Source organism: Schistocerca cancellata, unplaced genomic scaffold, assembly GCF_023864275.1.
Source record: "Schistocerca cancellata isolate TAMUIC-IGC-003103 unplaced genomic scaffold, iqSchCanc2.1 HiC_scaffold_1100, whole genome shotgun sequence".
In the NCBI taxonomy this organism is placed as follows: Eukaryota; Metazoa; Arthropoda; class Insecta; order Orthoptera; family Acrididae; genus Schistocerca; species Schistocerca cancellata.
Genome location: NW_026047099.1, coordinates 6,159,052 through 6,167,786, shown reverse-complemented (window position 1 = coordinate 6,167,786; position 8,735 = coordinate 6,159,052).

The window sequence follows — 8,735 nt, the reverse complement described above, 5'->3', positions numbered from 1 at the left end:
ATAAGATCCTGTCGTTGCCATAGAAAAGTTAATCGATTTAGAAAGAGAAAGCATAGAACCTATAGTATTTTATAGCGACACAATTTCTGTGTTAATTCGTCATTGTGAGGGATCGACGGATAAAATAAGGAAGGAACAGCGCATCCGAAAAGAGATACTCGCCTCCCAATAGAAGATCCTGTCGTTGCCATAGAAACGTACCTTGATTTAGAAAAAGAAGGCATAGAACCTATAGTATTTCATAGCGACGCAATTTCTGTGTTTATTCGTCATTGTGAGGGATGGACGAATGCAATAAAGAAGGAATAGTGCATCCTAAAAGAGATACTCGCTTCATAATAGAAGATCCTGTCGTTGCCATTGAAACGTTCTTCGATTTAGAAAGAGAAGGCATAGAACCTATAGTAGTTCATAGCGACGAATTTCTGTGTTAATTCGTCATTGTGAGGGATCGACGGATGCAATAAAGGAGGAATAGTGCATCCGAAAGCAAATACTCGACTCCCAATAGAAGATCCTGTCGTTGCCATAGAAACGTTCCTCGATTTAGAAAGAGAACGCATAGTACCTATAGTATTTCATAGCGACGCAATTTCTGTGTTATTCGTCATTGTGAGAGATGGACGAATACAATAAAAAAGGAATAGTGCATCCTAAAAGAGATACTCGCCTCCCAATAGAATTTCCTGTAGTTGCCATTGAAACGTTCTCCGATTTAGAAAGAGAAGGCATAGAACCTATAGTATTTCATAGCCACGCAATTTATGTGTTAATTCGTCATTGTGAGGGATCGGCGGATGCAATAAAGAAGGAATAGTGCATCCGAAAAGAGATACTCGCCTCCCAATACAAGATCCTGTCGTTGGCATAGAAACTTTCCTCGATTTAGAAAGAGAAGGCATAGAACCTATAGTATTTCATAGCGACGCAATTTCTGTGTTAATTCGTCATTGTGAGGGATCGATGGATGAAATAAGGAAGGAATAGCGCATCCGAAAAGAGATACCTGCCTCCCAATATAAGATCGTGTCGTAGCCATAGAAAAGTTAATCGACTTAGAAATAGAAGGCATAGAAAATATAGAATTTCATAGCAATGCAATTTCTTTGTTAAATCGTCATTGTGAGGGATCGACGGATGCAATAAAGAAAGAATAGTGCATCCGAACAGAGATACTCGCCTCCCAATATAAGATCCTGTCGTTTGCATAGAAACGTTCCTCAATTTAGAAAGAGAATGCACAGAACTTATAGTATTTTATAGCGACGCAATTTCTGTGTTAATTCGTCATTGTGAGGGATCGACGGATGAAATAAGGAAGGAATAGCGCATCCGAAAGGAGATACCTGCCTCCCAATATAAGATCGTGTCGTTGCCATAAAAACGTTCCTCGATTTAGAAAGAGAATGCATAGAACCTATAGTATTTTATAGCGACGCAATTTCTGTATTAATTCGTCATTGTGAGGGATCGACGGATGCAATAAAGAAGGGATGGTACTTCCGAAAGGAGATACTCGCCTCCCAATAGAAGATCCTATCGTTGCCATAGAAACGTTCCTCGATTTAGAAAGAGAAGGCATAGAAACTATAGTATTTCATAGCGACGCAATTTCTGTGTTATTTCGTCATTGTGAGGGATCGATGGATGCAATAAAGAAGCATTAGTGCATCCGAAATGAGATACTCGCCCCCAATAGAAGATCCATTCGTTGCCATAGAAACGTTCCTCGATTTAGAAAAAGAAGGCATAGAACCTATAGTATTTCATAGCGACGCAATTTCTGTGTTAATTCGTCATTGTGGGGTATCGACGGACGCTAGAAATAAGGAATAGCGCAGCCGTAGAGAGATACCCGCCTCCCAATATAAGATTGTGTCGTTGCCACAGAAACGTTAATCTATTTAGAAAGATAAGACAAAGAACCTATAGTATTTCATAGCGACGCAATTTCTGTGTTAATTCGTCATTGTGAGCGTTCGACGGATGCAGTATAGAAGGAATAGTGCATCCGAAATGAGATACTCGCCTCCCAATATAAGATCCTGCCGTTGCCATCGAAACGTTAATCGATTTAGAAAGAGAAGGCATCGAACCTATAGTATTTCGTAGCGACGCAATTTCTGTGTTATTCGTCATTGTGAGAGATGGACGAATACAATAAAAAAGGAATAGTGCATCCTAAAAGAGATACTCGCCTCCCAATAGAATTTCCTGTAGTTGCCATTGAAACGTTCTCCGATTTAGAAAGAGAAGGCATAGAACCTATAGTATTTCATAGCCACGCAATTTATGTGTTAATTCGTCATTGTGAGGGATCGGCGGATGCAATAAAGAAGGAATAGTGCATCCGAAAAGAGATACTCGCCTCCCAATACAAGATCCTGTCGTTGGCATAGAAACTTTCCTCGATTTAGAAAGAGAAGGCATAGAACCTATAGTATTTCATAGCGACGCAATTTCTGTGTTAATTCGTCATTGTGAGCGTTCGACGGATGCAGTATAGAAGGAATAGTGCATCCGAAATGAGATACTCGCCTCCCAATATAAGATCCTGCCGTTGCCATCGAAACGTTAATCGATTTAGAAAGAGAAGGCATCGAACCTATAGTATTTCGTAGCGACGCAATTTCAGTGTTTATTCGTCATTGTGAGGGATGGACGAATGCAATAAAGAAGGAATAGTGCATCCTAAAAGAGATACTCGCCTCCCAATAGAAGATTTTGTCGTTGCCATAGAAACGTTCCTCGATATAGAAAGAGAAGGCATAGAACCTATAGTAATTCATAGCGACGCAATTTCTGTGTTAATTCTTCATTATGAGGGTTCACCGGATGCAATAAAAAAGGAATATTGCATGCGAAAGGAGATACTCGCCTCCTAATAGAAGATCCTGTCGTTGCCATAGAAACGTTCTCGATTTGGAAATAGAAGGCATAGAACATATAGTATTTCATAGCGACGCAATTTCTTTGTTAATTCTTCATTGTGAGGGATCAACGGATGCAATAAAGAAGGAATAGTGCACTCGAAAAGAGATACTCGCCTCCCGATATAAGAACCTGTCGTTGCCATAGAAACGTTCCTCGATTTAGAAAGAGAAGGCATAGAACCTATAGTATTTCATAGCGACGCAATTTCAGTGTTAATTCGTCATTGTGAGGGATCGACAGATGAAATAAAGAAGGAATAGTGCATCCGAAAAGAGATCCTCGCCTCCCAATATAAGATCCTGTCGTTGCCATAGAAACGTTCCTCGATTTAGAAAGAGAAGGCATAAAACCTATAGTATTTCTTAGCGACACAATTTCTGTGTTAATTCGTCATTGTGAGTGATCGACGGATGCAATAAAGAAGGAATAGTGCATCCGAAAGGAGATACTTGGCTCCCAATAGAAGATCCTGTCGTTGCCATAGAAACGTTCCTCGATTTAGAAAGAGAAGCCATAGAAACTATATTATTTCATAGCGACGCAAATCTGTGTTAATTCGACATTGTAAGGGATCGAAAGATGCAATTAAGAAGGAATAGTGCATCAGAAAGGAGATACTCGCCTCCCAATACAAGATCCTGTCGTTCCCATAGAAACGTTCCTCGATTTAGAAAGAGAAGGCATAGAACCTATAGTATTTCATAGCGACGCAAATTCTGTGTTAATTCGTAATTCTGAAGATCGACGGATGCAGTAAAGAAGGAATAGTGCATCCGAAAAGAGATACTCTCCACCCAATAGAAGGTCCTGTCGTTGCCATAGAAACGTTCCTCGATTTAGAAAGAGAAGGCAGAGAACCTATAGTACTTCATAGGGACGCAATTTCTGTGTTAATTCGTAATTGTGAATATCGACGTATACAGTAAAGAAGGAATAGTGCACCCGAAAAGAGATACTCGCCTCCTCATAGAAGATCTTGCCGTTGCCATAGAAACGTTTCTTCGATTTAGAAAGACAAGGCATAGAACCTATAGTATTTTATAGCGACGCAATTTCTGTGTTAATTCGTCATTGTGAGGGATTGGCGGATGGTATAAAGAAGGAATAGCGCATCCTAAAAGAGATACTTGCCTCCCAATAGATGATTTTGTCGTTGCCATAGAAACGTTCCTCGATTTGGAAAGAGAAGGCATAGAACCTATAGTAATTCATAGCGACGCAATTTCTGTGTTAATTCGTCATTGTGAGGGATCGCCGGATGCAATAAAACACGAAAATTGCATGCGAAAGGAGATACTCGCCTCCTAATAGAAGATCCTGTCGTTGCCATAGAAACGTTCCACGATTTAGAAAGAGAAGGCATAGAACCTATAGTACTTTATAGCGACGCAATTTCTGTGTTAATTCGTCATTGTGAGGGATCGACGGATGAAATAAGGAAGGAATAGCGCATCCGAAAGGAGATACCTGCCTCCCAATATAAGATCGTGTCGTTGCCATAAAAAAGTTCCTCGATTTAGAAAGAGAATGCATAGAACCTATAGTATTTTATAGCGACGCAATTTCTGTATTAATTCGTCATTGTGAGGGATCGACGGATGCAATAAAGAAGGGATGGTACTTCCGAAAGGAGATACTCGCCTCCCAATAGAAGATCCTATCGTTGCCATAGAAACGTTCCTCGATTTAGAAAGAGAAGGCATAGAAACTATAGTATTTCATAGCGACACAATTTCTGTGTTAATTCGTCATTGTGAGGGATCGATGGATGCAATAAAGAAGCATTAGTGCATCCGAAATGAGATACTCGCCCCCAATAGAAGATCCATTCGTTGCCATAGAAACGTTCCTCGATTTAGAAAAAGAAGGCATAGAACCTATAGTATTTCATAGCGACGCAATTTCTGTGTTAATTCGTCATTGTGGGGTATTGACGGACGCTAGAAATAAGGAATAGCGCAGCCGTAGAGAGATACCCGCCTCCCAATATAAGATTGTGTCGTTGCCACAGAAACGTTAATCTATTTAGAAAGAGAAGACATAGAACCTATAGTATTTCATAGCGACGCAATTTCTGTGTTAATTCGTCATTGTGAGCGTTCGACGGATGCAGTATAGGAGGAATAGTGCATCCGAAATGAGATACTCGCCTCCCAATATAAGATCCTGCCGTTGCCATCGAAACGTTAATCGATTTAGAAAGAGAAGGCATCGAACCTATAGTATTTCGTAGCGACGCAATTTCAGTGTTTATTCGTCATTGTGAGGGATGGACGAATGCAATAAAGAAGGAATAGTGCATCCTAAAAGAGATACTCGCCTCCCAATAGAAGATTTTGTCGTTGCCATAGAAACGTTCCTCGATATAGAAAGAGAAGGCATAGAACCTATAGTAATTCATAGCGACGCAATTTCTGTGTTAATTCTTCATTATGAGGGTTCACCGGATGCAATAAAAAAGGAATATTGCATGCGAAAGGAGATACTCGCCTCCTAATAGAAGATCCTGTCGTTGCCATAGAAACGTTCCTCGATTTAGAAATAGAAGGCATAGAACATATAGTGTTTCATAGCGACGCAATTTCTCTGTTAAGTCTTCATTGTGAGGGATCAACGGATGCAATAAAGAAGGAATAGTGCACTCGAAAAGAGATACTCGCCTCCCGATATAAGAACCTGTCGTTGCCATAGAAACGTTCCTCGATTTAGAAAGAGAAGGCATAGAACCTATAGTATTTCATAGCGACGCTATTTCAGTGTTAATTCGTCATTGTGAGGGATCGACAGATGAAATAAAGAAGGAATAGTGCATCCGAAAAGAGATCCTCGCCTCCCAATATAAGATCCTGTCGTTGCCATAGAAACGTTCCTCGATTTAGAAAGAGAAGGCATAAAACCTATAGTAATTCTTAGCGACACAATTTCTGTGTTAATTCGTCATTGTGAGTGATCGACGGATGCAATAAAGAAGGAATAGTGCATCCGAAAGGAGATACTTGGCTCCCAATAGAAGATCCTGTCGTTGCCATAGAAACGTTCCTCGATTTAGAAAGAGAAGCCATAGAAACTATATTATTTCATAGCGACGCAAATCTGTGTTAATTCGACATTGTAAGGGATCGACAGATGCAATTAAGAAGGAATAGTGCATCAGAAAGGAGATACTCGCCTCCCAATACAAGATCCTGTCGTTCCCATAGAAACGTTCCTCGATTTAGAAAGAGAAGGCATAGAACCTATAGTATTTCATAGCGACGCAAATTCTGTGATAATTCGTAATTCTGAATATCGACGTATGCAGTAAAGAAGGAATAGTGCACCCGAAAAGAGATACTCGCCTCCTCATAGAAGATCTTGCCGTTGCCATAGAAACGTTCCTCGATTTAGAAAGACAAGGCATAGAACCTATAGTATTTTATAGCGACGCAATTTCTGTGTTAATTCGTCATTGTGAGGGATTGGCGGATGGTATAAAGAAGGAATAGCGCATCCTAAAAGAGATACTCGCCTCCCAATAGATGATTTTGTCGTTGCCATAGAAACGTTCCTCGATTTAGAAAGAGAAGCCATAGAACCTATAGTAATTCATAGCGACGCAATTTCTGTGTTAATTCGTCATTGTGAGGGATCGCCGGATGCAATAAAACACGAAAATTGCATGCGAAAGGAGATACTCGCCTCCTAATAGAAGATCCTGTCGTTGCCATAGAAACGTTCCTCGATTTAGAAAGAGAAGGCATAGAACCTATAGTACTTTATAGCGACGCAATTTCTGTGTTAATTCGTCATTGTGAGCGATCGACGGATGCAATAAAGAAGGAATAGTGCATCCGAAAACAGATACGTTCCGCCCAATAGAAAATCCTGTCGTTGCCATTGAAACGTTTCTCGATTTAGAAAGAGTAGGCATAGATTCTATAGTATTTCATAGCAACGCTATTTCTGTGTTAATTCGTCATTGTGAGGGACCGACGAATGAAATAAAGGACGAATAGTGCATCCGAAAACAGATACTCGCCTCCCAATAGAAGATCCTATCGTTGCCATAGAAACGTACCTCGATTTACAAAGAGAAGGCATAGAAACTATAGTATTTCATAGGGACGCAAATTCAGTGTTAATTCGTCATTGTGGGGGATCGACGGACGCAATAAAGAAGGAATAGTGCATCCGAAAGGAGATACTCGCCTCCCAATAGAAGATCCTGTCGTTGCCATAGAAACGTTCCTCGAATTAGAAAGAGAAGGCATAAAACCTATAGTATTTTATAGCGACGCAATTTCTGTGTTAATTCGTCATTGTGAGGGATCGATGGATGAAATAAGGAAGGAATAGCGCATCCGAAAAGAATTAACCTTCCTCAGAATATAAGGTCGTGTCGTTGCCATAGAAACGTTAATCGATTTAGAAAGAGAAGGCATAAAATATATAGCAGTTCATAGCGATGCAAATTCTGTGTTAATTCGTAATTGTGAGGGATCGACGGATGCAATAAAGAAAGAATAGTGCATCCGAAAAGAGATACTCGCCTCCCAATAGAAGATCCTGTCGTTTGCATAGAAACGTTCCTCGATTTAGAAAGAGAATGCATAGAACCTATAGTATTTTACAGCGACGCAATTTCTGTATTAATTCGTCATTGTGAGGGTTCGACGGATGGTACATCCGAAAGGAGATACTCGCCTCCCAATAGAAGATCCTATCGTTGCCACAGAAACGTTCCTTGATTTAGAAAGAGAAGACATGGAAACTATAGTATTTCATAGCGACGCAATTTCTGTGTTAAATCGTGATTGTGAGGGATCGACGAATGCAATAAAGAAGGAATAGTGCATCCGAAAGGAGATACTCGCCCCCAATAGAAGATCCAGTCGTTGCAATAGAAACGTTCCTCGATTTAGAAAGAGAAGGCATAGAACCTATAGTATTTCATAGCGACGCAATTTCTGTGTTAATTCGTCATTGAGAGGGATGGACGAATGCAAAAATAGAAGGCATAGTGCATCCTAAAAGAGATACTCGGCTCCCAATAGAAGATCCTGTCGTTGCCATAGAAACGTTCCCGATTTCGAAAGAGAATAAATATAACCTATAGTATTTCATAGCGACGTAATTTCTGTGTTAATTCGTCATTGTGCGCGATCGACGGATGCAATAAAGAAGGAATATTGCATCCGAAAGGAGATACTCGTCTCCCAATATAAGATCCTGTCGTAGCCATAGAAACATTCCTCGATTTAGAAAGAGAAGGCATAGAACCTATAGTACTTTATAGCGACGCAATTTCTGTGTTAATTCGTCATTGTGAGCGATCGACGGATGCAATAACGAAGGAATAGTGCATCCGAAAACAGATACGTTCCGCACAATAGAAAATCCTGTCGTTGCCATAGAGACGTTCCTCGATTTAGAAAGAGTAGGCATAGATTCCATAGTATTTCATAGCAACGCAATTTCTGTGTTAATTCGTCATTGTGAGGGATCGACGGATGAAATAAAGGAGGAATAGTGCATCCGAAAAGATATACTCGCCTCCCAATATAAGATCCTGTCGTAGCCATAGAAACATTCCTCGATTTAGAAAGAGAAGGCAAAGAACCTATAGTACTTTATAGCGACGCAATTTCTGTGTTAATTCGTCATTGTGACGGGTCGACGGATGAAATAAGTTAGTAATAGCGCATCCGAAAAGATATACCTGCCTCCCAATATAAGTTTGTGCCGTTGCCATAGAAACGTTAATCGATTTAGAAAGAGAAGGCATAGACCCTATAGTATTTCATAGCAACGCAATTTCTGTG